Source organism: Lepidochelys kempii, chromosome 3 (assembly GCF_965140285.1).
Source record: "Lepidochelys kempii isolate rLepKem1 chromosome 3, rLepKem1.hap1, whole genome shotgun sequence".
NCBI lineage: Eukaryota > Metazoa > Chordata > Testudines > Cheloniidae > Lepidochelys > Lepidochelys kempii.
Genome location: NC_136382.1, coordinates 118,552,736 through 118,568,023, shown reverse-complemented (window position 1 = coordinate 118,568,023; position 15,288 = coordinate 118,552,736). Strand labels below are relative to the sequence as shown.

General features: G+C 37.5%; 1 protein-coding gene across 1 annotated transcript in view; it reads right to left on the bottom strand.

Annotated features, from left to right (window-relative positions):
• The window catches only part of SCAF8 (SR-related CTD associated factor 8), a 135,833-nt gene that overhangs the window by 33,984 nt on the left and 86,561 nt on the right, over nt 1-15,288 (bottom strand). The window lies entirely within an intron of this gene.

Genomic DNA, 15,288 nt, shown 5'->3' with positions numbered 1-15,288 from the left:
GACTGAATTGCTAAAAACTCCAACATTGTTGTTATTTACTATTTGTAATACAATAGCGGCTAGAAGTCCCAACCAAGAATGGGGCCCCTTGTGGTAGATACTGTTCAAACATGTAGTAAGAGACAATACTTACCCTGAAGGGCTCATAGTCTAAACACACAAGACATAGGGCAGGAGAAATAAAATAATATCTCTATTTTACAGATGGAGAGTTGAGGCACACAGAGATTAAATGATGTGCCCAAATTCACACAGTAAGTTAGTGGTACAGAGTCAGGAATTGAATCTGGGTTTCCTGAGTCCCAGTCCAATGACTTAACCCAAGACCAATCTATCTTTCTGGTAGATTCCAACAGTCTATGAATACTAATATTTGTATACTGTAGTATATAATATAATACCAACTGAAATAAATGACAAATTTTATGGAATTTGCATTCAGAAAGGATTCTTGTCATGCTAAATTTCAACAACCTATACTGAACATAATTAGTGTGTTCACACCCCCCCCCCCCCCAACTGGTTCTATTTTCGATTTGGGACTATGGGGAAAGGTGGTTATTGTGACAGACAGTAAATAAATGGTTTTCTTTAAAGACAAGCTGGAAAAAGTTGCTTTAGCATTCAAAGCATTTTTTCATTCTATGTTGCAAACAGATCTAATGTTGCATGATGATTCCAAATGTTGAGTCTGTGATTGAGAATGGATCTAAGCTTGGCTCTCTAGCCAAAGGAGTATTGCTGTGGTATTGGTCAACTAAACCTGAGGAAACCTGACAGATTTCAGAATGGATGACTGAGCCCAAACTCTCTCGAAATGGTATAGCCTGAAGATAAAGGAGTAGAATGATGCAAATATTTTAAGGCAGTTTTTCAGTTTTGTGTGTCTTCTGAAAAACAAAATGCATGTACATTTAGGCTGAAAACATAGGAACCACCTTCTAGTGATCAGTTGTATGAAATACTTTAGTGCCCTGATCTTTGACAGACACAATATAAGGAGTTACGCTGAAGTGCGGGACAGCCAATACCAACGTCAGCTGGGTCCAAAAAAAGAGAGTCTTTTATCTTTCTCCTGGGGGCAGTGTGTCCAAAAAAGTTAACATTTCCATCTTATTAGAAACTAACCAGGAACAAGAATGCCAGAAAAGTACCAAGGGAGCCAGTGAAGGGAAGGAGCTTGATGCTCCCTGCTCTCTCCTTTCTCTGATTACTGTGGTTGACTGGGCCGGCAGGACCGGGACAGCAGGTCCTTTGCTGCTTGAAAGGCCTCTGGGGTCGAAGGAACCAGCAGACGCTGGCACCTCGACCGCTTCTGGGGGTTGGCAGTGAGTTCCGAACTGGACTCGGCGCTCTAGGTGCGGTCAGCAGCACCATTGTCCCTCTTCTGCACCTGAGAGTGCCCTTTCTTGGTGAGCTGTTTCTTATGCTTCTTCCTTGGCACCAGCGATGGAGAACGGTGCCGGGAAGAGCACAGTGCTGGGGGAGCACTCTGCATGAATGTCAAAGTGCTCGACGCCACTTTGGAGTGGCTCAGCTCTGAGACTGGTCTGATGGCTGCCTCCATGAGAATGGCCTTCAGCTGAATGTCCCTGTTCTTCTTAGTGTGAGGTCTGAAGTCTCGGCAGATCTGGTACTTATCCTTAACATGAGTTTCCCCCAGACAATTTAGACAGCTATAGTGCAGGTAACTCAGTGGCATCAGCTTGCCACAGGAGGCACACAGCTTGAAGCACAGGGACCAGGATATGCCCAGTCCTTAGGGCGAAAAGTCCATTGTAGACAAGGACAATTATTTACACTGCTATATACACTACCACTAACTAAGAACTATATACACTAACTACAATAACTGCACAAAATATGAACAGAGTCCAAACCACTGGGAAAGAAGACTTGCCACAACAAGAAGGATCGTTCCAGCAACTGTCATGGACAGTATGAACTGAGAGGCCACGGGGCCGGCGACGCCCCTTATACCAATGCATATGTGCGCGACTCCAGAGAATGCTAGAGCTGGCCCTATGGATACCACTAAGGGAAAAATCTCCTGCAACTGTGCACGTGGTGCGCACACACCTAGCATGGAATGGATATGAGCAAGCACTTGAAGAACTGCACCTTGTGAATTCCATGTCGTTTATATATTAGACACACAAAATTAAATGTTACTACTTTTTCCTTCTGGTTCGTGCTACAGAACTAGCATAGCTTTGGAAAAATTAGATGCTTTCTACTTCAGATTAAACTAATCACCAATTGAAGAATCTTTGGTGGTGGTGATGCCTGAGCAAAGACACAGCTAGACCTTGAGATACTAGAATGAGTATATGCAGGACATGTGCTTGAAAACACTCCTCCCCATTGTTTTACATGTAACCTAAAGGCTCAGTAAGGCTCAACAAACATGGAACCCCTTAATGCAATTTTTGAGCAACATTTATAAATGCATTTTAAAGACCAATTAAGTAAACAAACTAATACAAATGTGTGTGGTAATTCTTAGCATTTCTATAGCTCTTTCCAGCGAAGGATCTCAAAACACAAACACTAATGCCTAGCAAGACCCCTGTGAAGAAGGTAATCCCTCTTTTACAGATAGGGAAACTGAGCTTGAGAGATTTGGACCCAATTTTCAAAAGTGATCTCCAACTGAATGCTTCTGTTTTTGGGTGCCCAACTTTGGAATACCCAGGCCTGACTTTTAGAGGCACTGGCCACCTACAACTCCTATGCTGATAAGGCCATGTGTGTCTAAATTTGGGCACCCAAAAATGGAGATTACCAAAATTAGAGATCACCTTTGAAAGTTGGCCCGTAAGTGACATGCGTCAGAGCACACGGGAATGCTGTGACATTGCCAGTAACAGTACTCATGTCTGACTCCAGTTCTAAGCTTTAACTAGAAGATGGATTCTTTAACCCCCCAGCAATTAAATTATTTGAGGCCGTTACTCCTTCGAGAGCTGAAGTTCCACTTTTACTGAAATAATAAATTGTATATTTTTTATGTTGCCCAGAATTTCAAATATAAGTGTAGACTTAAGGATAAAAAAAATTCTTGACATCTTCCCAGATCTGACAACAATCTCTTTACAGACTGGACGATAATGGAGTCTCTCAGTCATGCTGCATTAAGTTTTTTTCATTTATTCCTCATTTTGATTTCCTATATTGAAAATAAAAGACCAAAAGAGTCCACTTACAATCTCTAGGTCTTGAAGACCTCAGATATTTTAAAGCTATGCCAACACTAAAACTAAAGTTGGAGCTCTGAGGAATTTAAAAAAAAAAAAAAAAATTCTCATCTATGAAGGTCTATTACCTTGCCAGGGGAAGGGGCTTATAGCTAGCATAAGGTTTTCAGAGGGGAGAGAAGAAACTCATCTTTTATGAAGCACAGCGTTTCTGTACAAAGGAAACTAATTAAGGGTCAGAACAGCAGACATCTCAATTTAAAAATTTTACAATGATTATATTTATCTTTAATACCTCTTGGGTCCTCAACTTTGTTCCATGATTTTCACTTAACTTTGATCTGCTCTTCACTTGCAATTGTGATATAAAATACAAATACTATTTCCATTAATAGGAAAGAATATTTCATGACAATATAAAAGGCAATTAATGGTGCATTATATAGCACTTTTCTATTTCTATGGACAGTTTGGATTCTAAAATCTGCTCTTAAGATCTTCAGGTCATACTTGTACACATTTTCACCCTGTGGGATGATAGTCTAATGTCTATTCTTGGTCTGATTTAAATATTCGGGAGGGCCGGGGGGAAGACTTAAAAAAAAGCACAATGAAGCTGGTTATAAAATCAGGGACTCCTGCACTATTAAGAATGGTATATCAAACTTTTTTTTTAAAATGCTAAACTGTGATGAAATTGGAACCTCAAGTCTTTTTTCCTATTTTTAGTACATATTATTTGCATTTATAATTAACAAGATGTACACAGGACAACAATGAAGTATTACATCCAGGTCATGTAATATTCTATATGCTGCTCTACTGGGTAAGGAACTTCAGCCCAGAATGCCCAAGCAGAGTGACTTCAAATATATTTTAAGCAGTACTTTCACTCTGTGCTGTGTACTCTGTGGCAACCTATTCCTAAATTGTGTGGCAAAGCCTCCAGCTTTTGCAGCACGCTAATGGAAAAGCTGTGACAGCTACAGAAAAAATGTAAATTGAGGTTTTTAATTATACATTAAAGTAAATATTAATTAGCATACTAACGCTTGTATGATTTATTTTGATATTGAATTCAATTTTTATGCTATCCCCACATTTTTAGTTTTCAGTGTGCTGAAGATTTTGGTGTGAATAATCATAGAAATGTAGAGCAGTAAGGGACCTTAACAGGTCATATAGTCCAGTCCCCTGCACTTAGGCAGGACTAAGTATTATCTAGACCATCCCTGACAGGTGTTTGTCTAACCTGTTCTTAAAAATCTCCAATGACAGAGATTCCACAGCTTCCTTGGTAATTGTTCCAGCACTTAACTACCCCTACAGTTGACATTTTTCCTAATATCCAACCTAAATCTCCTTTGCTGCAATTTAATCCCATTGTTTCTTGTCCTGTCCTCAGTGTGTAAGGAAAACAATTTATCCTTTCTTCTTTATAACAACCTTTTATATGTACTTGAAGACTGTTACCATGTTTTCCTCTCAGTCTTCTCCAGACTAAACAAGCCCAGTTTCTTTCAATCTTTCCTCGTAGGTCATGTTTCTAGATCTTTAATAATTTTTATTGCTCTGCTCTGGACTTCCTCCAATTTAATCACATCTTTCCCAAAGTGTGGCATTTAGAACTGCTCACAGTACGCCAGGTGAGGCATTTATCAGTGCTGAATAAGGTGGAATAATTATTTCTTGCGTCTTGCTGACAACACCCCTGATAATACATCCCAGACTGATGCATCATAGAACTATTTATATCATAGAAATTATCTGTGTAAGGAAAGCCAATGGGGTTGGCCTCTTGTTAGGGGATGACTGAAATTTTGGCATGCGGGGAAACAGTGTGAGACTGAAGGATAAACATCAGCTAATGTGGACATATAAACTCTTGTCTTTACATTCCAACCTTAACATGCCAATGAGATAGATAAATGCGACAGTTCACACCTTGCATAGCTGTTGTTTCAGGTGGTCTTCAAACTCTGGTGGACAGCATTATATTGGTTACACTAGGCCCAGGTTTTTGAGGTTGTCTTTGCAACCATGAAGGCTAGAAAGAATTTTTTTTAAACAAAAGCTCAGAAGTTAGAGTACAATTCTGTGGGAGTAAAGGATGAATTTCACTTTTGTGAAATTGTGACATCCAAGGACCTCTTGATGCCAATTGGCAAAGGACACAAGGATGCATTAGGATTACAAGAAAAACTAGTATGTAAATACTAGACTTAGGGTTACCAAAAAATGTCATGTTAGGTTTCTAGTGAAAGCCTGTGTCACACTGGTCAACATCATCTTTGCAAAATGTAAGTGCAGATAAAATGTAAGGAGATAAGTGTACACATATATTGGAAATTATGTTCTTAGGAACTAATAATTAATAGCAGGTCCCCTGAGGTAGCATGCCATAAAACAGGTTCCATCAGAGAGAATGTGGGAGACACTTATCTCCCTAGCTGACTATTATGTATTGTTTGCAGTGTTATTGTAGCCATGTTGGTCCCAGGATATTAGAAAGACAAGGTAGGTGAGGTAACATCTTTTATTGGACCAAATTCTGTTGGTGAGAGAGCTTTAGAGCTACACAGAGCTCTTCTTCAGGTCCCGCATAGCTCAAAAGCTTGTCTTTTTCACCAACAGAAGTTGGTCCAATAAAAGACATTACCTCACCCACTTTGTGTGTCTTTGTGTATTATCTTAGAGACTAACAAATTTATCTGAGCATAAGCTTTCAGGAGCTACAGCTCACTTCATCGGATACATCCAATGAAGTGAGCTGTATTTCACGAAGCTGTATTTACGCTCAAATAAATTTGTTAGTCTCTAAGGTGCCACAAGTACTCCTTTTCTTTTTGCGAATACAGACTAACACGGCTGCTACTCTGAAACGATGGAAGTGTATTTGCATTCTGAGTCAAATGCTAATGAAGAGTTTGCTGGAACTTCAAGAGAAGAAATTAACAGGAACAGCTGAAAGCAGGGGAAGGAACATGTTTACAGGTAAAAAACAAAGGACTAGTCTAAGATATCTAGAGGTGCAGAAAGAGACACTGGCACTTTATCTAGAGAGACAGGCTGCCGGCAGGCATGTTCTCAGGAAAGGAAGGTCTCAGTCATCCTGATTGAAAAGCGCAGTGAGGACGACTTTAGGTGAGCAGTACCGTATTAGACAAGAGGGCATCTTGATAGTATGTGTAAGCTCTAGAATGCATGATTTTTTAAAATATGTAATCCTTTGTTTCCATTAATCGTACTTGCCAGGGCTGTGTGTTTATTTGAGCTGTGTCCTGAGGTGAAATTGATAGACTGGAATGTACTATTCCTTTGGGATTAGCAAATCTCTGAATACTGTGAGTGACCAGAGAAATAAAGGTGGACCCTCCAAGGAGATGCTCAGAAGGCTTGGGGGCTGGAGTTTGCCTATAGATAACTTGCATAAGTCACAACAGAGCCTGCATAGGCTCAGAGGACAGTACTTGTGCTGCCTGTGGCTGGGGTCGTCAGGGAGATGATGCCTGGCAGGCACAGAGAAGGCTCCCTTGGGCTAAGAGCTGGTGGTAGTAAGATGGCTCACAACCCTGGCTACCCAGGGAAGCATCACTGTGGCATAGGGAACAGCATCTTTACCCAGTTTTCTGGTTAATTAAGGATCACGTTCCAGGCACATCCATACCACATAATAGAGATACGAAGAGATGGAAATAAAAGAAAAGGTTTACAGTTTGTTGTTTTCCATTTGTTTATTTTGGTAAGGGAATCAGAACAAAAGTAGGCCAGCATGAGTAAACCAGAGACATATGGTAAACTTAACAGACAGTATTTGGAAAGACTGTGTTCAGATTGTGGCTTGAATGCTGGAAGGAGAAATGTGGATTGGAAGAGATCTCTAGTTATGGATCTCGAGAAACAGCAGGGAGATCAAAAATGATACAACTACAGGGCCTGAGACGGAGGGAGGTCCAGACTCAGGAAGCCAGCTGGGCACCAATCCCAGTGAGGCAGCCATAAAGCTTGAACTGATCATGTTTGGGATCCAAAAGCTGGAGCTAGTAGAGAAGGCCAATAGACAGGAAATAGTGAAAAGGAGTAGGAGGCCTAGGAAAGTGAGTTGCAAACAGGCAGAGCAAAAACTAGAGGCAGAAAAGCAACACTAGAAGTGGCCCAAAGAGCAGTGGAGCCAGACAACAAAAAGAACAAAGACCGAGAAACAGAAGTCCGAGAAGGAGAGGCCAGAAAAAGAGGAGAGGCAGCACGCCCTGAGAATACTGGACTTACAGAAACTGATCCCTGCGACCACAGGTAATGCTTACCAGGGATCACACAACTGAGACAAGCTGTGTCTGACATAGAGAAACCGACTGCATTGAAGAATATCTGAACACCTTTCAAAGGATTTGCCATGTACGCAGAATCCCTTAAAAACACAGAATGTTAGTCTTACTCCCCAAACTGACTGGTAAAGCTTTGCAGGGTTTAATTAAACGGATGTAAGAGAGATTATGTCACATGTTCAGTTTAAGACATCTACGTTAAAAAGGTTTCAAATTACTCCATAGGCATATTGCCTCAAATTTAGAAATCTCAAAACTTGATAGAATGAGTCATAGGGAACATGTTAATAAAATAAGGGGATTATTTAAGAAAATGGATAAAAAGTGAAGGGGCAGACTATTGTAATAAGGTGATAGATATATTTACTCAGGAGCAGTTCTTTGAAGTCTCCTCTGGGGTTAGACGTGCTGTGTGGGAAAAGTCCCCAGCTTCTAGTGGTGGCAAAGTAGACTTGTACTTGTTGGAAGGGGAAAAAGGGAGAGGAGGGAACGTACTGGACTTAGACCACTTGCCAATTTTGCTTAGCTGCATAAAAAGCCAATGGGCCCAGCCACCAAAAAATAGAAAATTTTGTGCGTATCAACAACCTATTACATTCCTTGTAGAGAAACCTATTCCTAGTACAAACTGTACTTATTAAAATGAGCAGTAAAAGTTTTTGGCCAAATTCTTCTCAGCTATAGTGGTGTAAATCTGCAGCAATTCCACTGACTTCAGTAGTTACTGCAGATTTACATCAGACTCTAAGAGCAATATTTGGCTTATTTCACCTTTTTAACTACTTTCTTGCAATAGTCTTCAACATTTGTTTATTCCTAAAACAATGAGAAGCTGATATTTTAAACTTCAGTTTTAAAATGTGTGTATCAGTGCTAAGTATTTCAATCACAAGAAATAAAGATTTAGGACAAAACTTTAAGCCGTGAGTGCCAAACCTAAAGACAGCTTAACCTATAGACTTCTAAATAAGTGGTCTGATTTTCAGAGGTGCTGAGCACTTCAAACTTGAAGTCAACTTTGTCAGCCCGAAAAGATCTTTAATATATGTTTCTGGCTTGGAATAAGAAGGGCTGGTTATCTGTTACCAAGGAAAGGAATGTGAGGATGGAGGAGGGAAACATGGCACCTGTGCCTTCCCCACATTCTGTGACCAGCCTCAACTGGAAGTTGGGGCACCTACAGGATGCTGTAATTTATGCTTGGCTTTGCATGGCTGCAGAGGAGACTGTGAGAAGCAGAGAACAGCCACGAGTACAGGATGCCCAACATGCTAGGGGATTGGAAGAGTGCCAGTGTAGTTATACTCTTAAAATTGGAATCAAACTATGAAGATGAAAGATTATTTTTTGGACAAGGAAAACTTTATAGATCACAAATTTACATCTTTTATTTTAGTTCATTCAAGGTTGTTGCTAACTTTTCATAGGGAGAGGGGGGACAAGGAAAATGACAAAAGGAAATGGGCAGGCATTCTAAAATCCTGTGTGGGGAGGGGTCATTCACTAATTTCAGCGGTGAGCCACATCAGAAAAAAGGCTGTTTAAATACACAACAACTGTTTTGGAGATAGAGATTAACCAGTATATCAGCAAGCCACAGGAGAAAATAGAATTTACATCTAGTACCCTGAAGAAAGAACTGAGAACTGGAAGTTTCAGGGTTGCTCCTGCAGAAATGTGCTCTGTAGGCATGGTAGGGCTTGAGCATGACCTTCCAAAATTTCAGGAGAAGTAGAAGTCCAGCTATGGGATCTTTCTGTGTGGCTCTGCAAAAGTACAACTGGATGAAGAAATCTTATACTGGTAATTTTTCCAGACATTCTTGGTAAAACTGGACTGCTTTGGCCTACTATCAATCTTGATATAGTCCCTAAAAGGCAGGGTTGGCTGCACATAACATCATGAAAGTATCTGGGGGAATTTTTTTTTGATTGCCTCCTTTGCATAAAAAGAGGCAGAAGTCACTCAATGAAAGTAGAACTAATTCTCCTTCAACAGTATTTCTGCAAGTCTTGGAGAAGAAACTGAGTCACAGAAAACAAATTGGGTGAAACTCCGGCCCCACTAAAGTCAAGGGCAAAACTCCCATTGACTTAAAAGGATTTCACACATTGTTCTTAAATTAAAGCTAATAAAACAGCACTGTAATTCTCTAGAAATGTAAGGCCAATGAAAAGAAGTTAAATTTTGTGAAGGCAGTTAAATTTCTGCAGAACAGAAAACAGTAAGCTATACTATTGCTAGAGCTTGCTAAACTTAGAAGCTATGTGTAAAGTATCATACAATTTAAATGCTAAGGCACCAAAAATTCAGTGGAGTTGTCTCTGTATTAGGTGTACTTAACACAGCAATTAAAATTCAGACTGGTAGTTTATGTGGTTTAATAAAAACCAATTGTCCACCTCTTAAATTTTTCTCTCTGAGTAAAAACACTCCCAACTTGTTATCTGGACAGTGGTTTATAGAAATCTGAAGCTACTGATATAATAAATGAATAAAGGTAACAGATCAGACTATCCTCTGGTCAGTACTTGGATTAGAATCCTCAGACTGATCTGGGGACTGAGTAAGAGAGAAAAAAAAATTTCTGCACACATTCTTCAGTTCAACAGATTTATCACAAACAAGGTTTTCCTCTTCACTTCCTTACTTGGGACCTTTTCTGAGTTCTGCAGTGTATCCATGTATCAGGCATTAAAAGTTATTTATTCTTGCCAAAATGAGTGTATTATTTCAATTTTTGTTGCAGAAATAGATGAGATGGCATTGTAGCTTAAATACTTATTCTCAGAAATTTATAACTTAACCAAAGAATTACGTTTTGATCTGAAATTTGTCTTCAGCATAGCAATTCGTTTTCAAAAAATGTTTCAGACAAATCTGTTCAGACATTTGAAAACTGGACACTGAAAAAATGTATTTCAGTAAGTATTTTGTCAAAACAGCTGTTTTAATTTTTCTTTAAACACAAAAAATACAATAAATACATTAAAGTAATAGGTCAAGATTTTATTTGCCCCAGAAGTTAGTTTCCACATCTTTAATTCTGCCCCACTGTTCATATATAAATGACCATATAAATAAACTGAATAGTGCATTTTAAAAAATATTTTATCTGAAGAAAGCCTCATATGTAATCTGTATCTCTTTTTGTATTACTTCATAAAATATTTTGTGGTCATGTAATAAAGGTCTCAGTTGTTATGCATACAATGTAATGGAGCAGAACTGCAAATTATAATAGCAGAATTTAGGATGCATCAGAAACTTAACTCTGAATTTCATAAAATTTTGTAAAAAGAAAAGGAGTACTTGTGGCACCTTAGAGACTAACCAATTTATTAGAGCATAAGCTTTCGTGAGCTACAGCTCACTTCATCAGGTGCATCTGATGAAGTGAGCTGTAGCTCACGAAAGCTTATGCTCTAATAAATTGGTTAGTCTCTAAGGTGCCACAAGTACTCCTTTTCTTTTTGCGAATACAGACTAACACGGCTGTTACTCTGAAACCCATAAAATTTTGTGCAATTGAAATCTCACCCTTAACAATAAACTAATATGGGGCTGTTTTGAATTTACTGAGCATATATTTAATAAAAACAAAGTAACTGAATTGATCAATGACTGTTCAGGAACAGCTACTAGATGGTCAAACAAGAACCCACCAGCTCATGTGGTCAAATATTCATTTTTAAAATGTGTCAAAATTTATCAACAAAGACATCTGAGAATACACCATCTTCCTGGTCCTTTAATAAATACTAAAAATCAGAAGCAAAAGTAGAAATCTACTTAACATGCAAAAAAAAAAAAAAGTCAAGTTAGTATGTGGAACACAGCATGTGGTAAAATTTCCCAAAAACCTAAGTGGTTTAGAAGCCTAATCCCAGTTTCAAAAGTGGCAGGCCTTTCGGAGCCTACGGCTCACTAACTTTCAATAGTCTTTTGAGTTAGTTTAATTTCCACTGTTAGAAACCTTACATCCTTAAGTTTTCAAGTAAAAACTTTTTTTTTTAAATATAGGAATATAAAATCTTAAACTAATTCACGCATTATAAGACGGAAAAACAGTATCTCAATGAGCATGAAAATTCTTTCCTGAGACCCTGAAAATTAATGCTTAGTTTAAGTTATAAGACCCGATAATGGAAATTTATAATTTAAATGATGAAAACTAGCATTTCTGCAATACTTGAAAGGAATAAATTATGGCAGCAGATATAACAGGATTATATGAGGACACTGCACATTCCAAGATGTGCTAAGTAATTTGTGGGAACTGATTCTTTTGATAGGTATCAATAAAGGGCCCAATACTGAAATTCTTACAACAGTAATCCCATGAGTAAGGAGTAGTCCCATGAGTTTCAGGGTAGGGTTTATGGGTAGCCTTATATTTCCAACTACTTGAAACATTAACAAGCAATAAAAGATTCGGTATCCCTAGTAAAACTTTTAATATATTTTTGTAGTAATGGAATAGTTATAATAAAGCCCCTTGTATATTCCAAGAGAAAAATTCAGTCACTGGACCAATGCCCAACAGCTAATCATTTTTTTTAAAAAGTACTATGAAGGTCACAAGATTCCTCCCTCCCAATTCCCAGAGCTAGCAATGTGTTCATTTGACCATACTGCTAACTTAAACTATATACTTTATATGCCTTTAAAGGAAGGTAACTAAGGCACTCATTCAGCAAAGCACTAAAGCCCTAATTACCTCAATAATAGCATAACTAGAATAACATGTGTGATAAAATACAGTACTTTGATCAATTTTGAGAGTCATGGTAGGGTTACTTTGATTGGAAGGAAGGGGAGCAGTGGAAAAAACGATTACCGGTAAGTATTTTGGAATCATTTACTTAGCTGATAGGTATTTTTAACATTGTGTTCAATATGATAGCTGGGCTCAGTTCTCAATTTTCTAGATCATATTATAAACCAAAATCTCACTTTCAACTGGGAAACTATACTCAGACACAAAGTCTGCTGCTTCCATGTCTTACTAATCCAGGCCTGAATTAATAAATCTGTTTTTGCTGACACTCCTTCACCAGTTAAGGACTTGTCCATATTAGAAATTTTTGCACTGGTGTAGCTATATCAATATAACTACACTGTTGCAACCCCAATGCAGATGTGCTGCACCCAGATTAGGCAGTCTTGCACCTGTATGACTTGCTCTAGTTTCATAAAGAGGTTAAATTCCTCTGAGTAGCAGCATGTGGAAAAATTGGTAAAACATCAGATATACAGTAGTGTTAACCCTCATTATATGTGTTATGCTGTAGACATAGGTACAGGAAAAAATAAGTATAGAAGAAAAAAGCAATATTGACAGAACAAGTACAAAAGAAGTGTTTGACTGAGATTATCTACAAATTTCTTCCTATATAACTAAGTACACAAATATGATTTTATCTGATAGTATAATGAGAAAAAAGTTGGAAAGTTAAATTAATCCCCCAATTTTTAAAATTTATTCTGTAAATCATGAAAGTTAGCAAACCAATGAAGATTTTTATAATGTCAATTATATCAGTAAAGTATGTATTTTAACTACTTTAAAGCAAACTGAAGAAACCTTAAGTTGCGTAACAAATTAATATCTGTTTAATTAGTGCATATATCAAACCTCCCCCCTTCTAATCTTTGACACTATTGCCTCTAAAAGATGGTAAGAGTGCGATTTTTCAGCTTAGTAACTTTTCTTCACCAGGCCCACTTACGCAGGTGGAGTACAAAAGGGTACAATTTTAAGGCAAATCAAATTTTATAGTCTACTGACCTCAAAATAACTGCTTTAAAAAATCTGAACAAGCCTGCCCATCATCACCTAAAAACCCAATTCAAAGCAGATTCTCTTTTATTGGAGGTCAGTTGTTTAAAAAGATGTTATGAGTTTTCTTCAACTTTTTAGAAGCGCTACTGGACATTTTCTTCACTGTAAAACTTCATGGCTAAACTTTAAAATGAATAACAAAAAAATTTGTTATCAAGTGTCAAAAGCACTGCATAATTTGTACAGCATATAGCTAAACCTATAAAAAATGAACACCATCTGGATCAAACTTCCTTTTTCCTTTTTTAGATAGAGGAGCAAATGGTTATGATTAAGACAATTCTGTCAATCAGGTATTTTCTCAGCCACCATTCAGTTCCCAGTAACAGGCTTCTATTATTCTACTGGAGATGGAACAGAATGTAGTTATAGAATACTAAACAGAAGGATGCTGTTGACACTCCTGTTTGGTTAAACATTTTCATATTTTAAAGCAAAGCAAAAAATTTAAAACAGGATATGTCACAGGTATTGAATCATCAAGAGACGGATTTAAAAACAGAAAGGTCATAAAGGCAAGGTGTGTCACTCTTCAATAATGGTATACTTAACACAAGTCTGAAAATAATCAGCATGCAAGAAATAGATTACATTTTGGTATATTCCTATTTGCATACGTCCAGAGAACTCCTTGTATGTGTTTGAAAAAAGCAATTGATGTACAACTAAAAAAAAATCAACTATGACAATTTTAACCAGGAAAGCAAAAAATCCTTCCTCATTATTATCTACACTAAAAAAAAAAAAAATCAAAAAATACACACTGCCTCATTTTAAAAACTGATCAGGTTTACTAAATGAAATACATTCATTTCTAGCTTTAATTATTATAGCAAGGAAAAAAGGTTACTATCACTATTGGTTATTTCTAAATATGTTAATCGAAATGTGAATGTAGGAAATTTAGCATCTAATTTTTGCAGCTCTAAAGATGAAGTGAGTGAAATACATGAGGCCCAGTGGAATTAAAATCCAGAAAATGAATTAAAATCTTTACAGACATTTGGAACCTCTGTATACTTTCAAATTTGATCATCTAAGGGGATAGATGAACTTACTGCGACGTCTATCAGAAGCATTATGTTGTGAATTTCCTCTACAGGCTATCTCAAAATCTTTTAAAGATACTTACATGGGATGCCCACCCTATGCATTATAGACTAAATTATGGGACCAATACTCATACCAAATAGTACCTGACTTCACGAACAGAACCATTTGAATTAATAGGTTTTTTTTGCAGATTTACTGAAGGATATCAGAATCTGGTCTTATACATTTAATTTGTCTAATAATGTCCCACAGCACAAATAAAAGCTTAATATAACTGCATGTTAAGGCTTGCAAAAAATAGTCTCAATATAGACATGACCTCACCATAACAAATAAAGGCCACGATCCTACACTGTGAATGACATGGTCACAGCAGTCTACTCATAGAGATCACAATGCAAGATGGAGTGACACAGAATGTCCAAAAAGGTAACATTTTGCATGTCTTAACTGATATGAGTACAGTTTTCAACTAAATGTGTATATGTAAATTTTAATCTTTCCTGTTCATTAAAATTGTCTGACTTCTTTCAAACTATAAAACATGCATATTTCTGTGTTATTTATGCAAATAAAAATGTAAACAGACTCATGCGTCAGGTTCTTTAATTGTTGGAATGTGGCAAATATCTTCACTGTCAAAAACAGCTCAGAAGTGTAGAATATTCTCTTCTTGTAAGAGGATAACCTTTTTCTTGAGAACGTTCAAAGACAAAATTTTTCAGGGACAAGATTAAACAGCTACAACTCGCTATCTTTAATTGCTAATAAATATGGGATTCAGACCCTTTCCCTGTTTCTGAATGCTTTCCTCCTGGGGCTATTTTTCTATGCTTAGGGACTACTAAAATTAGAAGGTCTGAAAAAA